The sequence below is a fragment of the Cupressus sempervirens genome, chromosome 11 (assembly GCF_028749045.1).
Source record: "Cupressus sempervirens isolate cs-2001-9-10 chromosome 11, ASM2874904v1, whole genome shotgun sequence".
Lineage (NCBI taxonomy): Eukaryota > Viridiplantae > Streptophyta > Pinopsida > Cupressales > Cupressaceae > Cupressus > Cupressus sempervirens.
In genome coordinates, this window is record NC_143128.1 from 30,366,769 (window position 1) to 30,393,831 (window position 27,063).

Below are 27,063 nucleotides of genomic sequence, written 5' to 3' on the forward strand. Positions count from 1 at the left end.
GGGTGGGTACAAGTGCCCACGCAACCTCATAATATATTATGATAACCAATAATGTCATACATGAATGAACATATAATATATTATGATAAACAATAATGTCATACATGAACAAACATATAATATATTATGTTAACCAATAATGTCATACATGAAGGAACATATAATATATTATGATAACCAATAATGTCATACATGAAAAAATATATAATATAAAACGATAAACAATAATGTCATACATTAACAAAACCATAATATATTATGATAACCAATAATTTTATGCATGAGCAAACATATCATATATTAACCAATAATGTCATAAGTCTAATAATGTCATGCATCAAAAACAAATGTCATACATCAAATATAAAATGTCATATATAGATCAAATGTATATCGAATATGTCCACTGACATAAAATCCAACATATATGTCCATTGATGCCTATAAATGTGTGTCTATCAACTATATCTTCTCCTTCCCATGAGGGGAAGGAAACAAATCTCTAGTGGTCTTCAGTCATCTTGTGGAGGGAGATGATGGGGTCTTCCTCACATGCTCACTTGTCCTCTTGTTTAGGCTCTTCTCTAACTCAAGCTGATACAAACAAAGTAGATATGAATCAATAATTATTATATATTGAAATCAAATATATATACATACAAAATTAATTATTTTCTTACCACCATCAAATAGTCTCTCTACAAGTCCACCTCAAAGGCTCATAGATGATCAGGTGTAATAAGACCCTATAAAAATTCAATCAATATAATCACTTATACATAACATTAGAAATTTTGATACTAACTATTATGAAAAACAACTAAAATCAAGAAAATTCTTTCATACCTTAGTCAATGGCTCTGAACTAGCCATAGTTGCAGCGACTCCATGATCGATGGACTATCAAAGATGAGGAGGAGTCTTAGATGTCAAGAGATGCATGTCATATAATACATGTTACATGTAACATGAAACATGAAAAAAATATAATCAAATGAATTAAATTAACATGAAACAAATGTGCCTCTACAAAGCTCATATCATGTCTAGGCTCAGAGTCCCTAGTGAATGTCGATGGTCTTGTAGAGAACTGATGCACATGCATAAATTTTTTTATCAATCCTTCATATGATTACTTAATAAATATATGTATTAATTTAAATGATTAAATCAATACATACCTCTGGACTTATCGATAGGATGAAAAATGGGGCTAGGGAATTGCTACTAGGGTTACCAACACTTTGACCCTGAATTTTGAACAATGTCAATACATGATAATTAATTAGTCATCCATTATACATATGAAATGTTATCAAATTAGTTTATTATAATTGTAATTTACCTATATTTCAATGCCAAATGTCTTATTCAGGAACTGATCAGTGACTAGCCCATCATCCACACTATCACCAACATGACTACCAAATGTGCATAAGGATCTACATGATGTGCACATGTGACCATGATGCATAGAAGGCTCCTTAATTAATGGACTCATGCAATGAATGAGGGTCTGCATCAAAGCATTAATAGTGCCTCGAGTGATGGCCTCTACATGATCCTTTACAACTAAAGGAACAGTCACCTGCTCATGGGCTATGGCTTAACAATAGGTGTCCTAACTACATTAGGGTCACGATGTGCCCTTGGCCTCTCAAATGATGACCCCCACCTCTACTCTGAGATTCTAATGTATCAAAAAAATTGGGGATCTCCCCAAGGAAAAATTCACAATATAATTTCTATAAGAAATACATTGGGACCTCATGATTATTGTAGGGAGGGGCATAAAAAACTATGCACCATCTATCCCAAAAATTATTTCTAATACCATCATGTATGCATCAATGGATGGGGAACCATTTAGTTGTCTCTCTAATAGTATTTTGTTCACCAATCTTTCTAAAAGATGCACAAATGCTACCTCTTGATATTTTTTTTTTTTACGTCTTGATATGATAATTTGTTTGCATAAGATCTTTTTTGTTCATCCCTCTTAATCTGCCAAATATCCAACTAACCATTAATAGAAGCTACGTGGGTCATAATGGACTCGAGGAAGGATGCCAATTGAGCTCTCATTGGATTGGTTTTTCTACAAGCTTTCAAAATACGAATGAGTGCTTCTAATTCACTTTTGCCTCTTTCTATTTCATTTATTATCTTATTTTGTGTGCCAAGAGTTGCAAAATTTCTTGTTCTTGTTGTGGAGGGTTTTCATTTGGATCTTGCTGAGGGTTTTGGTTTTGATCTTACTGGGGATTTGCCAATTCATTAATCAAATTTCTCAATAAGAAACCAATTGTAACCTAATTAAATAAACAAATTTAAAGAAAAATTGAAAAAATCTACAAAATGTCGCAAAAACAAGTTTAAACAACATACGACGTAGTCTCAATCTCAAACTTTGATGATGAGGAAGAATTTTGAGGAGGCGAGTGGTGAAAATGTATAATTCTTTTAACTCATATACATGTTGTGGCTATGAAATCCTTGCAAAATGAGTGAAAATTAAATGGGTTGTGGGTTTGCAGCCCATTTATAAAATTTTGTTGATATACAAAGCACATACTCACTTTCTAGAATGAGAAAAAAAAGGGTGTCATCTTTTTGGTTCCACAACTTGGTGCACTTATTCAACATGTCCATGCATAAAACTAAATAAACCTCCAAAGATGACAAAGCATCCTGATAGGAAGATGTAGGAAGAGACATAATAGAGCCTCCCCTCAATGATGAATGCACACCCATGAAAGAAGCCCCTTGATGACTGAAGAAGCTGCACCATGAAAGTTGAATGATGTTCCTCCTTGTAGGAAGAAATGGTGCCATAGGTGTAGTAGAGAATGCTCCCCAAATAGTAGGAAGAATCCTCAAAAAATATGATGTCTTAGGAAACTAGAATACAATCTTCAAAGATTGATATGTCTCCTCTGAAGTGAAAGAGTCCTCCATCTATTGTAAAGAAGTATCCATAATCATTTTAATATCGAAAGACAGTTGAACTGGTTGAGGTTTAGAGTGTTCCCTCACAACAACTGAAGAAGTCTCCTCAACAAAGAGAAGGTAGATGTCATCAATGATGTCTCCCACATCTTCAATGTGAGACTCCACAAATAGCCCTGCAATGTTTGGAAGGAAATCATCCTATAAAGCTAAAATAGGAAGACATGACATTTCCTGCTCCACTGAATTAGGAACATTTGTGGCTAAAACTTGATCATTAGAAGCAATAGGAACATTGGAAGGTAAGATCTCAGTTGGAGTTGTGGGTACCATAACTGGAGTGACTAGTGGTAGAATATCCTCTAGAAATGGAGAAGCTATTGGATCTCTATATGCTTTCCAAAGAGCCAACCAAATGTCATAAGGATCAGTGAACTTATTAATGACATCAAATAAATAAGCATTGACACTAAAATAAATTACTAACATAATTATTTTGATAGGTATTAGATCATCAGAGGCTAGTTCTTTGGAACATAGAAAAGGAAATACTTCTTTATGCTCTCTTCTTAGATGATCAATTATCAAGGGACTCCATTTCTTATAGTTCCTCTTCATCAACCTTAGTTTAAGACCAAACTGACATGTGAAACAAAACTCCATGAGATCAAATAAATGTATACACCCCCCAAAATGAAAAAATAATCAATCAACCCCCTATAATGTATGATTTGACACTTTATAGGTAGTGTGTTTATAATAGGTGACTTGCTAATTCAAGCCTTAGTAGACTTCTAATTTTTCTATTTACAACCTCTTCTTGGATTTCAAATATGGAACCTAAAAATGTGTCGAGATGAGCTCATACAAAGAATTTGAAGTTGTAAAATGTAAGATTAGATAGGTATAGTCACCAAAAATTGAAATTTCTAACAAATCCATGCACTAAAACTAGAAAATAATAGCCACACCAAAATTTTTAGGAAATTCTAGCCAAAATAAAAAAAATTGCACCTAATTTGGAGTCTAGATGACTGAGATATGGCCTCTCGAAGTCAGACTAGCAAATCAAAACTGCATATGGAGAGGGGTTTGATCAACAAACTGCAAGGTTAAATTTGATGTCCAAACAACCATCATGGTAGTGCAATCTAGCTTGTTGGTGATGGTCAAATGATCATCAAATTTAATGTTTTGATTGGATGACGTCAATGAAAAATGGGCCCTCCCTGGATGACATGGTAGGTATGGATGTTGATGTCAATAGTATGAAATCATACAAAATCTAATGTGGTAGTTCCATGTGTCTTTGAATGGGGTTACCACATGGCACTGACTAGGTAGGTTGTGTGTCATGTATGGTGTTGAGTTGGTAGAAGAGGGGTCTGTGGGTTGATGTGTCACTAGTGAGCTAGAGTGGATACTAGAGTCATCAACATTGACTATACTAGCCAAGGTTGTTGATGTGACACCACATGTACATTGGATTGTGATCACCGATTTCATGGAGGTTGGTGGCTAGAAATATGTCATCGCTAGTAGCACAGTCATTGTGAACTGGGAAGGTTATGAATAATCCCACATGTATGGTGTTTTCAAATCCTCAAGTATATAAAATGTGTAGTACAACTAGGTTAATTTAGTGATGAAACAATATGTTTTATTGATGTTGCTGATTTCAATTGTGGTATGCCATCAAGTTATGGAGCTCGCTAGAATGTGCAGGAATATGTCATCGATTATAGAATGGAATATGCCATACTAATAAGGAATAGTCCACTTCAAGGGCCAAGATTTGACCACCTGGTTCCTACCAAATTTTTTCTCTGTAGGCCTGATACTCTAAAAAAGTATTCCAAAAAACTACAAAAAAAAAATTATAGAGAAAATAAATATAGATCTAAAAAAATAAATTTACAAATCTAATAGATCATATCAAATTCTAAAAATCAAGCCTTTAGGTGTTGATTTGCTAAAAAAAATTGCCTCAATTTTGACTATGGCCTAGGGTAGGAAAATTTATAGTCAAAATTCACCAAATTGACACTCTAGATGCAATGGTGAGGTCTGCTTTGGCTCTAGATGCTCCTAATAGCTATAGATACTCTAGATGTGAGTTGAGGTCCTCAAAGAGGTGAAGCAAGAATGGTTTCCAATGGCTATGAAATGATGCTCTGATGGCTCTAAGACCATATAAGAATTTGGCATAGCTATGATACCATGAAATAATTTACCTTAGGGAAAAATAGCACCAAGATCAAGAAGCACAAGACTAGCACAATAGGACCAAATAATGTATGTGTTGGAAATTTGATTGAAAATATCATTGTTAAAGAATGAAGTAGATTGATTACAAAGAGGAAGATTGTTGATAAAGAATGTTTTCAATCATTTTTTTTGTCACTGATGTCAAACTTGCTATTTTCTAGAATGACAATTTCTTATAAGATCCAAGTACTATTAATTAGTTTATTGATGAAGAGGATTTAATCAACAAAATGTAACAAAAGCACCTAAAGGAAAGGTTGAGTTATGGTTTTGTAATGAAGTGCAAGGATCAATTAAGACACTGGTAAAATGATTTATTGATAATATACTTGAAGATATAGAGCTTGGCCACGCCTAGAAATATTGGAAGAATAAGTTGTAACAAGGTTGTCTGCAAAGCTTAACTAAGTTCATTAGTGAGTGTTGAGAAAGCTAGTTTGAGATGAGCAGATTTTTAGTTAGTGCCAAGCAAATGCAAAATTTAGTGTATGCCAAGTGATATAGAAGGAGCTGAGCAAAGTAATGGGTTCCAAGAATTACAAGACTTAGTGGATGCCAAGTGAATTCACAGTAGGTGTCGAGCATTAGTAAAATGTAGTTAGTGTCGAGTAACATAGTATGTGCCAAGCACCAGAATTTCAATATTGCCAAGTTGCTGCATTATTTTAAAAGTCAAAGATTCATCAAATTTGAGTCGACAAGCTTGTTACCTTGAATTTTGTAAACCAAATGGAGGATAAGGATGATGAGTTGATGGCACAAAATTTTAGCTAAACTATTTTTGATAAAATTCAAGAGGATTCTTCATGATGTTTCTAGAAGGAACAAGATATGGGTTAGATTCATTAAATCTTACCTAATCCATTTGAATTAAAATTAAAGGAGGGAAGAATCGAGTGGGAAAATAATTTTTTAGACTTCTATTCAAGGAGTCATAGGCCAAGAAGTTAGAGTAGTTCGGGTGCCAAAATGTAAAGTTGTTGAGGGATATCAAGGAGAAGACATTAAGAAAGAAGAATAGAGCACAAAGGCTCTACTTTGATAAGTGGTCATATAGAAGATTGCACTAGTATATCAAGCATGAAGAATCAAGAAGACAATTCTTGAAAGGAGAACATTTTATAAGAGCTACAAAGACTAAAATCTAGGAAAATTGTGAAGAGTTGAATAATGATATGAAAGCTACAAGTCAAGTTGTGAGTTGTATCAAGTCAAAAGCCCTTGTTGTTACTCTCTAACAATTGTTTCAAATAGGGAAAAATACTATGGATAGGTTGGTTTAATAGCCATATGTAAATCCTTTAATAGGGTGGCATTCCAAGTGAATGTTTTAATGTCCTCTAACTAGGCCCACTTCTAACAAGGTGGTTAAATCCTTTAACTAGGTCACATTTAACAATGTGTTGTAGCCTTTAAAATGATAGGCCATTCATAGGGCATCACTTTAGAAGAGTGAAAATTGAGGAGCATGTTATTGGTGGTTCTTTTCAAATTGAGTTTCCATGTAAATCACTGTGTTACGTGTTGATCTTTCATGTGTTATGCTTTCATGTTGATTTACAGTAACTTGCTAAGTAGAAAAGTTTAAGCTTGGATGAATGAACAATTTAATAGGCTCACATTACTTAATGAAAAAAGTTTTAATTGGACAATTGGACCCTAAATAACTAATTTAGCCCCCCCTCTAAGTTATTTTAAAGTATTTCTAATAATTGGTATTAGAGCCATCTACTGATTTAGTTTAAAGGTAATAGAAGCAAGAAGATCAAAATGTCCAAGAGAGAAGTTCCCAAGCTTAATAGAGACAACTTCACTAGATGGGAAAGGTTGATGAAGTTGCACCTTGGATAAATAAGTGATCATGAACAAACCTCAATTGAAGTAGAACATGTTGATTCAGATGTACCTACTATAGAAGATATGAAGAAAAATGAGCACAATCAAGCAATGCTAGAGATTACCTCTGTTCTCGACTATGCTAAATTTGATGACATCAAGGGATGTGACTCTACATTCAAGATGTGGAAAGCCTTGACTGATATCTATGGAGGAGATCAAAATGTTCAAAGAGAAAAAAGAGAAAGCCTCAGAGGAAAGTTTGATGACATGAAAATGGAGGAAGATGAGAATGCTACTCAATATGCCTCTAGAATTAAAGAAGTGGTAAGTGCAATAAGAAGTTTGGGTAGTCATTTGGAAGATGACACTATTAATAGAAAATACTTAAGAACCTTGCTCCCCATTTATGCTATTAGATTTTTAGCCATCCAAGAGTTAAGGTGTGTACCAGGAAACTAGTTAACCTTTGAAGGAATATTAGGGAGACTCACTACATTTGAGTTGTCCAACTTTGATAACTATAGACCTAAGAACCTTAAATATTTTGTCAAGCCCAAGCTATATTTAAAAACACCGAGGAGGTGAAACCAAAGAAAAAGAAGAAAAAGGTTAAGTATGCATCTAGTGATAGTAGCACAGATGAAGAAGATGTGGAACAATTAGAAGCACTACTGACCAGAAGATTTCACAGAGGCAAAGGTAAATTCAAAGGTAAGCTTCCTATCATTTGTTTTAATTGCAATGAAGTAGGACATATTATTGCAAGATGTACACAAAAGAAGAATTACAGAGAAGGCAACAAGAACCAGAATAGAAGAGAAGATGATAGGAGAGAGAAAGAAAAAAAGTGCTACATTGTTGAAGAAGAAAATTCTGATGAAAATGATGATGAGGTAGTCTATGTAGTCATGAATGATGAATAGGTTGAAGATGAATCATAGAAAATGGATGCTCACATCACATGACATGAGACAAAAGTAAGTTTATTACCTTTACCCACTATGATGGAAATAGTGTTAGATTTAGAAATGATGCTCCATGTCAAATCAAAGGAAAAGACTATTAAACTTACTAAGAAAATTCCATGTGATAATGCATATTATGTTGAAGGACTAAACTACAATTTGCTAAGTGTGTCACAATTAGGAAATATAGGTTGCAAAGTAGAATTTGGAAAGAAAACTACCAAAATCTATGAGACTGATGGAAATTTGATAGGAAACGGTGAACAAAATAGGAGTAATTTGTTTTACTTGGATATGGAAGATGGAACTTGTCTTATTGTAAAACTTGATGATGTGTGGCTATGGCATAAAAGTTTATGTCATATTAACTTTGATAATCCAATTATCATCAACAAAAAGAAGAAAGTCAAAAGTTTTCCTAAGCTAAAGAAGCCTGAAAATACAATGTGCAAACAATGTCAACTAGGAAAGATGACTAAGTCTAGTTTTAAAAGCAAAGTCTACACTTTCAAAGAAGTACTAGAGTTAGTGCATACTGACTTATGTGACCTAATAGAAGTGCAAATCTACCAAGGAGACAAATACATAATGTTATTTGTGGATGACCACTCTAGGATGACGACTGCCATGTTCTTAAAGAAAAAATCTAATGCATTTCAAATGTTTAAGCAGTATTTGGCCAGGGTTGAGAAGGAAATAGGAAAGAGTCTGAAATGTCTCAGATTAGATAGAGGAGGAGAGTTTACATCAAAATAATTTGAGATATTTTGTAATGAAAAAGAAATCAAGAGGCAAACATCAACACCAAGAACTCCACCTTGGAATGGCATTACAGAAAGAAGGAATAGATCAGTGATAGACTATGCTAGAACATTAATGATGGAGAAAAATGTTGCTTTGAAGTACTAGAGAGAAGCTATAAGTACTACTGTTTACACCCTGAATCGAGTACAAGTCAATAAAGGTACAAATACAACACCTTTTGAACTTTGGTATGGTCACTCGCCTAATGCAAAACATTTCAAAGTATTTGGTTGTAAATGCTATATTCTTAAAGATACTAGAAATGGCAAGTTTGATGCAAAGAGTGATGAAGGAATATTCCTTGGATACTCCACTAGAAGCAAAGCATATAAGTGTTTGAATACTAACACTAACAAGATAGTGGAGAGTGCAAATATAAATTTTGATGAGCATGTAGAAGTCCAAGATAATGAATCCAAGAAACTCAAATATTATAGATATTTTTTATACTTCTATGAAGGAATGTCTACTGAAGATGAAGCTACAAATCAAGTTTAAAATTAGCAACAAATTTTAATATCAAACAAGTCACAACCAGTGAATTCTGAGCTACATTTGGAAGTCAAGTTGTAAAATGAAAATAATGCACATTCTGATTCTGAAATTGGTACACATGGAAGAGATAATAAAATATTTGAAAGTAATGTGCAAAGTGATTCTGAAGTTGAAGGACCAAACATGGGAAGAAGGAAAAAACCAAGACTATCTAAATATGTAAGAAGACATCACCCTATAGAACAAATCATTGGTGACAAGGAAGCAAGACCAATGACAAAGAATAGATTAAGGAATGAATCATGTCTACTAAGCAAGATTGAACCCAAAATAGTGAAAAATGCACTGCAATATGAAAATTGGCATAAACCTATGGAAAAGGAGATAGATCAGATTGAGAAGAATAAAACCTAGATTCTAGTTCCTAGACCAACTAATAAAAATGTAATTGGTATCAAATGGATCTTTAGAAAAAAGCTTGATGAGAATGGTGAGATCACAAGAAATAAGGTTAGACTAGTCTGCAAAGGCTATGCACAAGAAGAAGGATTGGACTATGGGGAAACATTTTACTCTATTGCAATAATAGAATGAGTGAGAACACTACTTGCATATGCTACCTACAAAGGTTTCAAAGTCTACCAAATAGATGTAAAGTCTACTTTTTTGAATGGTATGCTGGAAGAGGAAGTCTACATAAAATAACTAGAGGGATTTGTTGATGACAACAACAAGGATATGGTTTGCAAATTGCATAAAACACTCTATGGTTTGAAGCAAGCACCTAGAGCATGGTACGAGAGACTACATAAATACTTTGTGAAGATAGAATTTGAGAGAATAGATGACAACAACAACATATATATCAAGGTAGAAAAAAGTAAAGAAATTTTGATATCTAAAATCTTTGTTGATGATATAATATTTGGAGAAAAAGATGTCTTATGCAAAGATTTTGTTGACTAGATGAAACATGAGTTTGTGAATTCAATGTTTGGAGAAATTAAATTCTTTGTTGGATTGCAAGTACATCAATTGATGCATGGAATATTTGTGACCCAATCAAAATATATCAAGGAGATACTCAAGACATTTGGATTAGAAGACTCAAAACTAGTTAGTACACCAATGGTAATAGGACATAGGTTATCCAAGAATGATGAGTTAGCTGAAGTAAATTACACAATGTATATATCAATGATTGAAAAGTTATAGTATGTTGTGCATAGTAGACTAAACATTGCATTAGTTATTTGAATAGTGGCAAGATTTTCTACTAATCCAAGAGAAAATTATTTGATGGTAGTAAAGAGAATATTGAGGTACCTAAAAGGAATTGATGACTTTGGATTATACTACAAGATGAGTGAAAAGTTTGAGTTGAAATCCTACACTGAAATAGAATGGGGAGGTAATATTGATGAAAGAAAGAGCACCAGTGGAGGAGCACTTTTCTTAGACAAAAGATTGGTTACTTGGACCAAAAAAAAGAAAAGTTGCACCTCACAGTCCACAACAAAAGCTAAATATGTTGCTATTGCTCTTAACTTCACCAATATTGTATAGATCAAACATCTACTACAAGGTATGAAAGAAGAGGTAACTGATTGGTGCAGAGGCACCTAAATTTCAAGAAGACAAATATATAAAAGCTAGAGAAGCCATTTGTAATAAGTTGTCAAAGGAGGTCTTAATATGATAAATAATGTAAAAATATTTATTTAATTGGTGAATGGATCTATTGACATCAATCTAAATTTATTTGAGTCATTTGTATTGTATTTGGGTCAATTTTTAAAGGCTATGAAGCCATTTTTTGTCAAAAATGTAAAAGTTGCGTAAAAAGTTGTAAAATGCAACTTTGAGAAAGTTGTTAATAATAGAAAAATGATGTAAAAAGGTATATGGTTGGTCTTGGGGGTAGTTAGGAAGGTTTATAACTATCAAATGGATATAAAAACCATTGTATGGTCGAACCAAATCAATTTGGAGAAGAGGAAATACTTTGATACATTTTTGGTGCATTTTATTGTTGTGATTTTGATTGGTTTTTTATAGTTTTAGAGTATTTTCCAAGCCTTGTATGGCCATGTACAGCCTGGAAACCTTGTAATATAGTAATAGATATATAGTATGATGAATCCTTCTTCTCATTCTTTTGGTTTGGTTCAAGTTTATGAAAAAATGAATAAGTTATGGGTATTTTGGTGAAAGTGCATGTTTGCAGATTTGAGATTCGCTGAATACAGTCATGTTACAGCGTGTGATGCAGACATATTTTGGAGACTAAAGATCTCTAATGATATTCATTGGAAATATATGTGAACTACCTTTCATTTCCAACTTGTTTGAATAATTTTCATTTAGATTTGGAAAAGTTATGAAGATTTGAGTGAAAACTGGTTTTTAAAGATATCCATTCAAGATGAAGGCAGGGATTTGTGCTTGAAAAATTATATATGAATGGGAAAAATAAATGGCTTATAGATTTGGAAATTAGAATAATAGATGGATAATATGGAATTGGTTTTGTTTCATTTAGATTTATTTTGAGGAATATATCTGATGCCCTAGGCAGGGTTACCAGTTTTGTTTCTGGTTTATGACAGAGAAATTGGGTCTTGATACAAAGACCATAACTTGTAATTGGTTTATTTTATGGGTACCATCTTTGAATAGTTTTTACTATGCCTATTTTGGAACAATTACTCCAAAGGGTTTTAAAAGAAGATATTTAGAACTGAATTTATAAACAATGCAATCAGACATAGCAATCTGATTGTGTGAGTGAAGATGTTGTCTTTATTGGTGTATAATGTCAGGGTTCTTTATTGTAATTTTTGAGATGTTATTGGTTCCTTGAGGGTGTACCAGCCTATTGTGAATCCCTTGAGTTGAGCTAAGATTCCTTGAAGATAAATACAGAGGGCTCTGCATCAGATTGGTATTAGAGCTCAGAAGATTCTAAGCATGTAGATGGAAGATGATCTACACCAGGCAGTGTTGGGTTATTTTGGATTCTTGTTTTGAGGTTTGTGGTTGTAGAATGGTGCTGGTTCGCTCAGCTGCAATGGGTGGAAATGAGAGGTCTACCAAAGGATCATAGGAGATGATCCAGGGCCAGAGAGGATGGTCCTTTGTGTGTTGCCAATAGACTGGGGAGAGAGGCATGATGGGACTCCCAGGTGAGGGACAAGAGGTTGTGATGCAGAATGGAGGAGTGGACTGAGGAATGAGAAACACCATAGAGGAAACCAGCATAACTCTATTGATGGGAGTCATTAGTGAAAGAGATAGGAAAGTGGAGGAGGCATCGATCCAGTGATGATGGTGAAGAGGCAAAGGAAAAGATGAGGATTTTGATCTAATATTTTTTCTTGCAGGTTATTGATTCCATGTTTCCAAGGGACTGGGAAACTTTTCAAGGTTGGGAGTATGGTGCAGAGGCACCTAAATTTCAAGAAGACAAAGATATAAAAGCTAGAGAAGCCATTTGTAATAAGTTGTCAAAGGAGGTCTTAATATGATAAATAATGTAAAAATGTTTATTTAATTGGTGAATGGATCTATTGACATCAATCTAAATTCATTTGAGTCATTTTTATTGTATTTGGTTCAAGTTGTAAAGGCTATGAAGCATTTTTTTGTCAAAAATGTAAAAGTTGCGTAAAAAGTTGTAAAATGCAACTTTGAGAAAGTTGTTAATAATAGAAAAATGATGTAAAAAGGTATATGGTTGGTCTTGGGGCTAGTTAGGAAGGTTTATAACTTTAAAATGGATATAAAAACCATTTTATGGTCGAACCAAATAAATTTGGAGAAGAGGAAATACTTTGATACATTTTTGGCGCATTTTATTGTTGTAGTTTTGATTGTTTTTTTTAGTTTTAGAGTAGTTTCCAGGCCTTGTACGGCCATTTATAGCCTAGGAACCCTATAATATAATAATAGATATATAGTATGATGAATCCTTCTTCTCATGCTTTTGGTATGGTTCAATTTTATGAAAAAATGAATAAGTTATGGGTATTTTGGTGAAAGTGGATGTTTGCAGATTTGAGATTCGCTGAATATAGTCATGTTACAGCATGTGATGCAGACATATTTTAGAGACTCAAGATCTCTAATGATATTCATTGAAAATATATGTGAACTACCTTTCATTTACAATTGGTTTGAATCATTTTCATTTAGATTTGGGAAAGTTATGAAGATTTGAGTGAAACTGGTTTTTAAAGATATCCATTCAAGATGAAGGCAGGGATTTGTGCTTGAAAAATTATATATGAATGGGAAAAATAAATGGCTTACAGATTTGGAAATTAGAATCATAGATGGATAATATGGAATTGGTTTGGTTTCATTTAGATTTATTTTGAGGAAGATATCTGATGCCCTAGGAAGGGTTACCAGTTTTGTTTCTGGTTTATGACAAAGAAAATGGGTCTTGATACAAAGACCATAACTTGTAATTGGTTTATTTGATGGGTACCATCTTTGAATATTTTTTACTATGCCTATTTTTTAACAATTCCTACAAAGGGTTTTTCAAGAAGATATTTAGAACCGAATTTATAAACAATGCAATCAGACATAGCAATCTGATTGTGTGAGTGAAGATGTTGTCTTTATTGGTGTATAATGTCAGGGTTCTTTATTGTAATATTTGAGATGTTCTTGGTTCCTTGAGGGTGTACCAGCCTATTATGAATCCCTTGAGTTGAACTAAGATTCTTTGAAGATAAATACAGAGGGCTCTGCATCAGATTGGTATCAGAGCTCAGAAGATTCTGAGCGTGTAGATGGAAGATGATCTACACCAAGCAGTGTTGGGTTATTTTGGATTCTTGTTTTGAGGTTTGTGGTTTCAGAATGGTGCCAGTTCGCTTAGCTACAATGGGTGGATAGGAGAGGTCTACCAAAGGATCATAGGAGATGATCCAGGGCCAGAGAGGATGGTCCTTTGTGTGTTGCCAATAGATTGGGGAGAGAGGCATGATGGGACTCCCAAGTGAGGGACAAGAGGTTGTGATGCAGCATGGAGGAGTGGACTCAGAAATGAGAAGCACCATAGAGGAAACCAGCATAACTCCATTGATGGGAGTCATTAGCGAAAGAGATAGGAAAGTGGAGGAGGCATCAATCCAATGATGATGGTGAAGAGGCAAAGGAAAAGATGAGGATTTTGATCTAATATTTTTTCTTGCAGGTTATTGATTCCATGTTTCCAAGGGACTTGGAAACTTTTCAAGGTTGGGAGTATGGTGCAGAGGCACCTAAATTTCAAGAAGACAAAGATATAAAAGCTAGAGAAGCCATTTGTAATAAGTTGTCAAAGGAGGTCTTAATATGATAAATAATGTAAAAATGTTTATTTAATTGGTGAATGGATCTATTGACATCAATCTAAATTCATTTGAGTCATTTGTATTGTATTTGGGTCAAGTTGTAAAGGCTATGAAGCCATTTTTTGTCAAAAATGTAAAAGTTGCATAAAAAGTTGTAAAATGCAACTTTGAGAAAGTTGTTAATAATAGAAAAATGATGTAAAAAGGTATACGGTTGGTCTTGGGGCTAGTTAGGAAGGTTTATAACTGTCAAATGGATATAAAAACTATTTTATGGTCGAACCAAATCAATTTGGAGAAGAGGAAATACTTTGATACATTTTTGGTGCATTTTATTGTTGTGATTTTGATTGGTATTTTTTAGTTTTAGAGTAGTTTTCAGGCCTTGGACGGCCCTGTAAAGCCTGTAAACCCTGTAATATATTAATAGATATATAGTATGATGAATTATTCTTCTCATTCTTTTGGTTTGGTTCAATTTTATGAAAAAATTAATAATTTATGGGTATTTTGGTGAAAGTGGATGTTTGCAGATTTGAGATTCGCTGAATACAGTCATGTTACAGCGTGTGATGCGGACATATTTTGTAGACTCAAGATCTCTAATGATATTCATTGGAAATATATGTGAACTAACTTTCATTTTCAACTATTTTGAATCATTTTCATTTAGATTTGGGAAAGTTATGAAGATTTGAGTGAAAACTGGTTTTTAAAGATATCCATTCAAGATGAAGGCAGGGATTTGTGCTTGAAAAATTATATATGAATGGGAAAAATAAATGGCTTACAGATTTGGAAATTAGAATCATAGATGGATAATATAGAATTGGTTTGGTTTCATTTAGATTTATTTTGAGGAAGATATCTGATGCCCTAGGCAGGGTTACTAGTTTTGTTTCTAGTTTATGACAGAGAAAATGGGTCTTGATACAAAGACCATAACTTGTAATTGGTTTATTGGGTGGGTACCATCTTTGAATATTTTTTACTATGCCTATTTTGGAACAATTCCTCCAAAGTTTTTTTCAAGAAGATATTTATAACTGAATTTATAAACAATGCAATCAGACATAGGAATCTGATTGTGTGAGTGAAGATGTTGTCTTTATTGGTGTATAATGTCAGGGTTCTTTATTGTAATCTTTGAGATGTTCTTGGTTCCTTGAGGGTGTACCAGCATATTGTGAATCCCTTGAGTTGAACTAAGATTCCTTGAAGATAATACAATGGGCTCTGCATCACTGATCCTATGATACTCTATTGTGATAACACAATTACTATCAACATATCAAAAAATCCTATGATGCATGCTAAAACAAAGCATATTGCAATTAAGTATCACTATGTAAGAGAATTGGTGGAAGAAAAGAAAGTAAGGATGGAATATGTCAGCTCAAAGGAATAGATTGCTGATATCTTTACAAAAGCACTACCTAAAGATGCTTTTGAGTATCTTAGAGGTAAGTTAGGCATGATACCCCTAGCTAAGGCTACTTGAGAAAAAAAAAAGTCTACATTGCATCAAATGAGCTGATTGTTGGCATATTACAAATTGATGTAGATGATATTTATTTTAGGATTATGCCTAAAGTAATCAAAGTACTAAAATTCCAAACAAGTCACAAGCAAGGTGACAGATTGAGATATTGGAGGACCAACAAATGCTATACCTGCATGTTAAGATGTTGAGATAATGTATCTTTGGAATTGTTGTCAAAGAGGGAGAAATAGCAAAAACTGATCAAATCTACATAATCAAATGGACAAAGGGAGAAGTAGCCGATCAATGCATGCAAATGGCGAAATAATGTAAGAGGGGGTCAAGAGCAACACAAGAACAAAGTGAATAGTGGTAATCCATAGAAAAGAGAAAGAAAAAGAATATTCAGCTATGTAAAGAGAGAATAGGAAAAAAAAAAACAAAAAGGAAATAGTAGCGTAGAGGGAGAAAACAATGCAAACAAGAATATATCAAGAGGAATAGTAGAGAAGAACAAACTGGGAGAAGATAGTTTATCAACAAAAGAATTTAGAGGGAGTCATAAGCTAGTTTATGTTGCTGATAAAATGAATAGTTTTGAATAAAGTTTTCTTTTTGGCATTTGATTGTTTCTTTTAACCTAGTTAGCATTTTGATATTTTGGTTGATCAATTGGGTTTTCCATCAATGCCAAAGAGGGAGATTGTTGGAAATCTGATTGAAAAGATCATTGTTGAAGAATGAAGAAGATTGGTTACAAAGAGGAAGATTGTTGATAAAGAATGTTTTGAATTATTGTTTTGTCACTGATGTACAACCTTCTATTTTCTAGAATAACAATTTCTTATAAGATCCAAGTACTATCATTTAGTTGATTGATGAAGAGGATTTAATCAACAAGATGTAACAAAAAACCTAAAGGAAAGGTTGAGTTATGGTTTTGTAATGAAGTGCAAGGATCAGTTAAGACACTAGTAAAATGATGTATTGATAATATACTTGAAGATAAAGAGGTTGGCCACACTTAAAAACATTGAAATAATAAGTTGTAACAAGGTTGTCTACAAAGCTTAACTAAGTTCATTAGTGAGTGCCGAGCAAGCTAGTTTGAGCCAAGCAGATTTTCAGTTAGTGTCAAGCAAATGCAAAATCTAGTGTGTGTCGAGTGATACAGAAGGAACAAAGAAAAGTAATGGGTGCCAAGCATCAAAAGACTTAGTGGATGTCAAGTGAATCCATAGTAGGTGTTGAGCATCACTAAAATGTAGTTAGTGTTGAGTAACACAGTATGTGCCAAGCACCAACATTTCAATAGTGCTGAGCTATAGCACTATTTGAAAAGTCAAAGATTCTCCATATCTGAGCTAACAAGTTTGCTACCTTGAATTTTGTGAACCAAATGAATGATAAGGATGATGAGCTACTGGCATAGAATTTTAGGTAAACCATTTTTTAGCAAATTCAAAAGGATTCTTCATGATGTTTGTAGAAGGAACAAGATGTGGGTTAGATTCATTGAATCCTACCTAATCCATTTGAATTTAAATTAAAGGAGGGAAGAATTGAGTGGAAAAAGCATTTTCTAGACTTCTATTTAAGGAGTCACAGGACAAGAAAATAGAGTAGCTAGGATGACAAAATGCAAAGTTGCTAAGAGATGTCAAGGAGAAGGCATTAAGAAGGAAGAATAGAGCACAGAGACTCTATTTTAATAAGTGGTCATATAGGAGATTGCACTAGTATATTGAGCATGAAGACTCAAGGAGACAATGCTTGAAAGGAGGACAAGCTATCAGAGCTACAAAGACTAAAAGGCAACCAAATTGTGAAGAGCTAAACAGTGATCTAAAATTTGCAAGTCAAGTTGTGAGTTGTATTAGGTCAAAAGTCCTTGTTGTTACTCTAAAAATTGTTTCAAATAGGGAAAAATTCTATGGACTTAGGTTGGTTTAATAGCCATTTGTAAATCCTTTAATAGGGTGGCATTCTAAGTGAATATTTCAAAGTCCTCTAACCAGGCGCACTTCCAATAGGGTGGTTAAATCCTTTAACCAGGTCACATTCAATAGTGTATTGTAGCCTTTAATAGGGCAAGCCTTTCATAGGGCATCACTTTAGAAGAGTGAGAATTGAGTAGCATGTTACTAGTGGTTTTTCCCAAATTGCGTTTTCACATAAATCACTATGTTATGTGTTGATCTTTCATGTGTTATGCTTGCATATTGATTTATAGTAACTTGCTAAGTAGAAAAGTTTAAACTTGGATGAATGAATAGTTTAATAGGCTCACTTTACTTGATGAAAATGTTTTAATTGGACATTTGGACCCTAAATAATTGATTCACCCCCTCCCCCCTCTTAGTTATTCTAAAGCATTTCTAACAATATGATCATAACAATGTGAGAATTAACATCTGATTATCTTTTGATATCATATTATTCAATGATAGATGATTTCCTCATGTATATAAATGTTGTTGTTCATACACTAGAAGTGCCTATGTATAAAGGCCTCTAGAATGACTAGGAGTTAGTGAAGAGATAAGCTCAACAACTAAGCACACACCCACCAAAAGTAGATAATCCTCCATTGAGCATAGAAGTATGTGTGATAATGAGAGGATAAGTATGACAAGGTGTATTTAATATAGAGATGTTGTAGACACCATGTGCTAACTCTTAAGTAAAGTATAAATAATAATTATTTACACTAACATAGCTACAAAGAAATTTTCTTATTTTGGCATATTGAGTTTAATTAACTTATCTATCAATTCTAGCTGACTAAAATGATGAATGTTAATTATTCTATGTTGTATTCTAGCTAAATTGACAATGTAAAAATGATATAAGTAGAAGGTCAAGTTGTGGGATAGATGTTGGTAGAAGCAATGTGAATCCATTGAAATTCTGATAAATGCTTAGAAGAAGTGAATCTAGAGATAAATGTGTTTGAGGAGCTAAAAGGATACATTCGATCAGGAAGGATCATGTACAAGCCAGAATAGAGATTTGTAATTAGAAATTTAGTTGCATCTAAATTAGGTCATTTCATTGTTACTCTCTAACCATTGTAGCAATGATTTAAATCTCTTAACAAAGTTGGCTTAGCAACTATTTGTAAATCCTCTAATAAGGTGGTAGTTCTATTGAATTTTCTAAAGATCTCTAACAAGGGCACTCCTAATAGGGTGATTAAATCCTCTAATTAGGTCACACCTAATAGTGTGTTTTGTAACCTTTAATAGTGTTGGCTCCTAATAGGGCTCATTTTAGAGAGTGAAAATTAGAAACTAGTTGCAATTGGTAGTTTTTCCCAAATTGGATTTCTACATTAAATCTTGGTGTTAAATGTGTTCATGCTATTTATTTTATCCTTGCAATTAAGTTAAAGTAATGATAATCACTGATAACATCTTAAAATTTGTAAAACCTAATTCATTACCTAGTATATTAAGTATTTACCAAGTTACAACATTTTATGAATGTTTGTCAAGCATCGGCAGTATTCAACTTTTAGAGTTTATTTTGTACTTATATCTAAGGGATTTGGGATTTATTTTTGTAGTAACTAATTCACCCCTCCCCTCACAGTTACTCCTTTTATATTTCCAACAAAACATCCAAGTTTGAGGAACTCAAAACCCTATCAAAATATGTTGAAACAACTTGAAAATTGAAGCATAGGTTCTTTGATATGCATAATAGACACTTCCAAAGTGATGATTTAGGAAACTTTATGAGGTACAAGATATTCAACCACAAAAAAGCCTTCCTGGCATTGTTTGACACTTGGAAGAAAAAAGTAGATTTGATAAATACTCCAAATGAAACTTCACAAAATGATTCAGAATGGAAATTTGTCAACATAAGATGTATGTATATACTAAATTAAATATTTTTAACACTTGAAACACATCATAGCCCTCAAAATGATATTCAAGTGCAAATGCCTGAAAAGCTCTTATAGGGGCTTGTTTTCAATGAAAATTTCAAAATGGTACTCAAATTGCGCTTGCACATTGAAGTCCCAATAGGATCATCATATATATCATCTTTACATACATAGGGATACTTCCCCTTTTACTATACTCTATCTTCTATATTACTATTGTTGGAAATGTGATTGAAAAGATCATTATTGAAGAAAGAATATTGTTTGCAAAGAGGGAGATTGTTGATAAAGAATGTTTTCAATCATTGTTTTGTCACTAATTCAAAGGTGTTATTTACTGGAATGGAAATTTCTTATAAGATCCAAGTACTATCACTTGGTTGATTGATGAAGAGGACTTAATCAACAAGATGTAACTTAAACACCTAAGGGAAAGGTTGAGTTATGGTTTTATAATGAAGTGCAAGGATTAGTTAAGACAATGATAAAATGATGTATTGATAATATACTTAAAGATACAGATGTTGGCTACACCTAGATACTCTAGAAGAATAAGTTGAAACAAGGTTTTCTATAAAGCTTGACTAAGTTCATTAGTGAGTGTCGAGCAAGCTAGTTCATGCTGAGTAGATTTTTAGTAAGTGTTGAGCAAATGCAAAATCTACTGTGTACCGAGTAACATAGAAGGATCCAAGCAAGTTCAGGTGTTGAGCAAGTAATAGGTGTCAAACATTAAAAAAAACTTAGTTGATGCCAAGTGAATCCATAGTAGATGTCAAGCATTAGTAAATTGTAGTTGGTCTCAAGTAACACAATATGTACTAAGCACTAGGATTTCAATGATGCCAAGCTGTTGAATTATTGAAAAAGTCAAAGATTCACCAAATCTGAGCTAACAAGTTTGTTACCTTGAATTTTGTGAACCAAATGGAGGATAAGGAAGATGAGCTAGAGGCACAGAATTTCAGGTAAACTATTTTTGAGAAAATTTAGGAGGATTCTTCATGATGATTCTAGAAGGAAAAAGATAAGGTGTAGATTTATTGAATCCTACCTAATCCATTCAAACTAAAATTAAAAGTAGGAATATTCAAGCAAGAAAAGTATTCTAGACTTCTATTTAAGGAGTCACAAGCCAAGAAGCAAGAGTTGTTGGGGTGCCAAGTTGCAAAGTTGTTGAAGGGTGTCAAGGAGAAGGCATTGAGAAGGAAGAATAGAGCACAAAGACTTTGCTTTGATAAGTGGCCATATAGGAGATTGCACTGGTATATCAAGCATGGAGACTCAAGGAGACCAAGCTTGAAAGAAGGACAAGCTATCAGAGCTATAGAGACTAAAAGCTAGGTAATGTTATGAGGTGAACTAAGATCTAAAATCTACAAGTTAAGTTGTGAGTTGTATTAGGTCAAAAGCCCTTGTTGTGACTCTCTAATAATTGTATCAGTTAGGGTAAAATTCTATGGACTTAGGTTGGTTTGACAACCATTTGTAAATCCTTTAATAGGGTGGCATTCCAAGTGAATGTTCTAAAGTCCTCTAACCAAGCCCACTTCTAACAAGGTGGTTAAATCCTTTAACCAAGCTACATTTAAGAGTGTGTTGTAGCCTTTAATAGGGTAAGCCTTTTATAGGACATCACTTCATAAGAGTGAGAATTAAGTAGCATGTTATTGGTGGTTTTTCCCAAATTGGGTTTCCACATAAATCATGGTGTTATGTGTTGATTCTTAATGTGTTATTCTTGCATGTTGATTTTTAGTAACTTGCTAAGTAGGAAAGTTTAAGATTGGATACATGAACATTTTAATGGGCTCAGTTTACTTGGTGAAAAATTTCTATTAGGAAATTTGAACCTTGAATAACTAATTCACCCCCCCTCTCAGTTATTCTATAGTATTTCTAACAATTGGTATCAAAGCCATCTATTGATTTGGTTTAAACATACTAGAAGTAGCAAGATCAAGATGTCCAAGAGAGAAGTTCCCAAGCTCAACAGAGGTAACTTCACTGTATGGAAAAGGTTAATGAAGTTGCACCTTGGATCAATAAGTGATCATGCACAAACCTTAATTGAAGTAGAACATGTGGATCCAGCTGTACCCATTGTAGAAGATATGAAGATGAAGAAGGAACACAATTAGGCAATGCTAGAGATTTCCTCTACCCTTAACTATGCTGAAATTAGAAGAAGAAGAAAAGGGTAGAGTATGCATCCAGTGATAGCAACATAGATGAAGAAGATGTGGAACAATTAGAAGCATTGCTGGCTAGAAGATTTCATAGAGGTAAAGGAAAATTCAAAGGTAAGTTTCCCATCATATGTTTTAATTGCAATGAAGTAGGACATATTGTAGCAAGATGCACATAGAAAAAGAACTTTAGAGAAGGAAACAAGAACAAGAACAAAAGGGAAGATGATAGAAGAGATTACAAAGAAAAAGGAAAAAGGTGCTACATTGTTGAAGAAGAAGATTCTAATGAAAATGATAATGAGGTAGTCTATGTAGCCATGATGGATGAGTCAGATGAAGATGAGACAAAAACACTATTAACCTATGTGAACAAAAATGACAAATAGATCATAGACAGTGGATGCTCACATAACATGATAGGAGACAAAAGTAAGTTTGTTACCTTTATTTAGTATGATGGAAATAGTGTTAAATTTGGAAACGATGCTCTGTGTCTAATTAAAGGAAAGGGTTCAAATAAACTTACAAACAAAATTTCATGTGATAAAACATACTATATTGAAGGATTGAAATACAATTTGCTGAGTGTGTCACAATTAGGCAATGTAGGATGTAGAGTAGAATTTGGACACAAAACTGCCAAAATTTGACAATGATGGAAATTTGATAGGAAAAGGAGAACAAACTAGGAATAATCAATTTTACCTAGATATGGAAGATGCATCCTATTTTTTTGTTAAATTTAATGATGTGTGGCTATTGCATAAAAGGCTATGTCATGTCAACTTTGATAATCTAATTAGCATCAGCAAAATGAAGAAAGTTAGAGGTTTGCCTAAACTAAAGAAGCTTAAAAATATAATGTGCAAACAATGTTAGCTAGGAAAGATGACCAAGTCAAGTTTCAAAAGAAAAACCTACACTTCCAAAGAAGTACTAGAGTTAGTGCATACTAATTTATGTGGTCCAATAGAAGTGCAAAGCTATAAAGGAGATAGATACATAATGTTGTTTGTAGATGACTACTTCAAGATGATGACTATCATGTTCTTGAAGAAAAAATGTGATGCATTTCAAATGTTTAAGTAGTATTTGGCTAGGGTTGAGAAGGAAATAGGAAAGAGTTTGAAATGCCTAAGATCAGATAGAGGAGGAGAGTTCACATCAAAAGAGTTTGAGACATTTTTCAATGACAAAGGAATCAAGAGACAAACATCAGCAACAAGAACTCCACCTCAGAATGGCATTGAAAAAAGAAGGAATAGATCAGTAATAGACTATGCCAGAACATTAATGATGGAGAAAAATGTTGCTCTAAAGTACTAGAGAGAAGTTGTAAGTACATCTGTCCACACCTTGAATTGAGTAGAAGTCAATAAAGGTACAAATGCAACACCTTTTGAACTATGGTATGGTCACTCACCCAATGTACAACATTTCAAAGTATTTGGTTGTAAATGCTATATTCTTAAAGATACTAGAAATGGAAAGTTTGATGCAAAGAGTGTTGAAGGCATATTCCTTGGATACTTCACTAGAAGTAAAGCATATAAGTGTTTGAATACTAACACTAACATGATTGTGGAGAGTGCAAATATAAATTTTGATGAGCATGCAGAAGTTCAAGATGATGAAATCAAGAAACCAGATGAGTACAAATCCTTTGTATACTTTTATGAAGGAATGCTTACTGAAGAAGATGAAGCTACCAATTAAGTTGGGAATCAGATACAAGTTTTAGTATCAACTAAGTCACAACCAGTGAATGTTGAGCTACATTCAGAAGTCGAGTTATAGAATAAATAAAAAGAACATTCTAATTCTAAAATCAATACACATGCAAGAGATGATGAAATAACTGAAAGAGATGTGCACAGTGACTCTAAAGCTGAAAGAACAAACATGGAAAGAAGGACATAACCAAGATTATCCAAGTATGTAAAGAGACATCACCCTACAAAAAAAATAATTGGTGACAAGGAAGCTAGACCAGTGACAAGGAACTAACTAAGGAATGAATCATGTCTACTAAGCAAGATTGAGCCCAAAATAGTGAAAAATGCACTACAAGATGATAATTGGCATAAAGCTATGGAAGAAGAGATAGATCAAATAGAGAAGAAGAAAACTTGAACCTTAGTTCCTAGACTAGCTAATAAAAATGTGATTGGTACCAAATGGGTATTTAAGGACAAGCTAGATGAGACTGGTGAGATCACAAGAAATAAGGCCAAAATAGTCTGCAAAGTTTATGTACAAGCAGAAGGACTGGACTATGGGGAAACATTTTCCCTTGTTACAAGGATGGAATGAGTAAGAACACTACTTGCATATGCTACTTACAAAGGTTTCAATGTCTACCAAATAGATGTAAAGTCTACTTTTTTGAATGATATACTAGAAAAGAATTTATCTATAGAACAACTAGAGAGATTTATTGATGGAAAAAACAAAAATATGGTTTGCAAATTTCATAAAGCACTCTATGGTTTGAAAAAAGCATCTAGAGCATGATATGAGAGACTGCACAAATATCTTGTGAAGATAGGATTTGAAAGAAAAAATGACAACAACAACTTGTATATCAAGGTAGAAAAAGGTAAATACATTTTGATATTTGAAATATTTGTTGATGATATAATATTTGGAAGAAAAGATGCCCTATGCAAATATTTTTCTGATCAAATGAAACATGAGTTTGAGATGTCAATGTTTAGAGAAATCAAATTATTTGTTGGATTGCAAGTACATCAACTAAATCATGGCATATTTGTGACCCAATCAAAATATATCAAGGAGATACTCGAGGCATTTGGCTTAGAAGATTCAAAACTAGTCAGTACACCAATAATAATAAGACATAAGTTATCCAAGAATGATGAGTCAACTAAGGTAAATCAGACAATGTACATATCAATGATTGGAAAGTTGCAGTATGTTGTACATAGTAGACCAAACATTGCATTAGTTGTTGGGATAGTGGCAAGATTTTTTGTAAACCCAAGAAAAAATCATCTTATGGAAGTAAAAAGAATATTGAGGTACCTAAAAGGAACTAATGACTTTGGATTATACTACAAGAGGGGTGAAAAGTTTGAGTTGAAAGCCTATACTGATGCTAATTGGGGAGGTAATATTGATGACAAAAAAAGCATCAGTGGAGGAGCACTTTTCTTAGATAAAAGATTGGTTACTTGGATTAGCAAAAAGTGAAGTTGTACCTCAAAATCCATAATAGAAGTTGAGTATGTTGCTGCTGCTATCAACTGCACAAATATTGTATGGATCAAATATTTGTTGCAAGGTATGAAGGAAGAAATGAATGAACCTATGATACTCTATTGTGATAACACTAGTGCCATTAAAATATCAAAGAATCTTGTGATGCATTCCAAAACAAAGCATATTGCAATTCAGTATCACTATGTAAGAGAATTGGTGGATGATAAGCAAGTAAGGATGGAATATGTCAACTCAAAGGAACAAATTCTTGACATCTTCATAAAAGAACTACCTAAAGATGCATTTGAGTATCTTAGAGGTAAGTTAGTGGTGATACCCCTATCCAAGGTTGTTTGAACAATAGTAGGATTTCTCTACATCAAATGAGTTGAAAGTTGAAATGTTACAAATTGATGTAGAAGATACTTACTTTAGGTTTTTTTCTGAAGTAATCAAAGTATTGAAATATCAAATAAGTCATAAGCAAGGTGACAGAGGGAGAAATTTGAGTTCCTAAAAATGCTACACTTGTATGATAAGATATTGAAATAGTATGTCTTTGGCATTGTTGTCAAAGAGGGAGAAATAGGAAAAACAGATCAAATCTACAGAATCAAATGGACAAAGGGAGAATGAGCTAAACTAATCAAAAGAAAGAGATGATACTAGAATAGCATAAATTAATCAATACATGTAAAGGGAGAAATAATGCATAGAGGGAGAAGTAGCAAGTTTAAAGAAAAAAAATGTAAGAAGGAGAAATAGTAGTTAAGAAGAAGAGTAGAACTGATCAAAATGGTAAGCTACAAAAAACAGGGAGTCATACATAAACTAGTCAAACAAGTAGAGGGAGAAATGTGTAAAAGAAAAATAGCAAAAAAAGAATACAACTTAGAGGGAGATATGAAATCTTATGAACATAGAAATGGTAAAAAAATTTATTTTTGGCATTTGATTGACTGCTTTAACCTAGTTAGCATTTTAATAACTTGGTTGATCAGTTTGGTTTTTCATCAATGCCAAAGAGGGAGATTGTTGGAAATCTAATTGAAAAGATCATTATTGAACAAAGAAGATTGTTTGTAAAGAGGGATATTGTTGATAAAGAATTTTTTCAATTATTGTTTTGTCACTGATGTCAAACCTGCTATTTTTTGGAGTGAAAATTGCTTATAAGATCGAAGTACTATCACTTGGTTGATTAATGAAGAGGATTTAATCAAAAAGATGTAACAAAAGAACCTAAGGGAAAGGTTGAGTTATGGTTTTGTAATGAAGTGCAAAGATCAATTAGGAAAATGATAAAATGATGTATTGATAATATGCTTGAAGATACAGATGTTAATTACACTTAGAAACTTTGGAAGAATAAGTTGTAACAAGGCTATCTGTAAAGCTTGACTAAGTTCATTAGTGGGTGCCGAGCAAGCTAGTTCATGTTGAGTAGATTTTTAGTAAGTGCCAAGAAAATGCAAAATCTCATGTGTGTCAAGCGAAATAGGAGTCAAGAAAGTTCAAGTGTCAAGAAAGTAATAGGTGCTAAGCATTAGAAAAAACTTAGTTGATGCTGAGTGAATCCATAGTAGATGTTGAGCATTAGTAA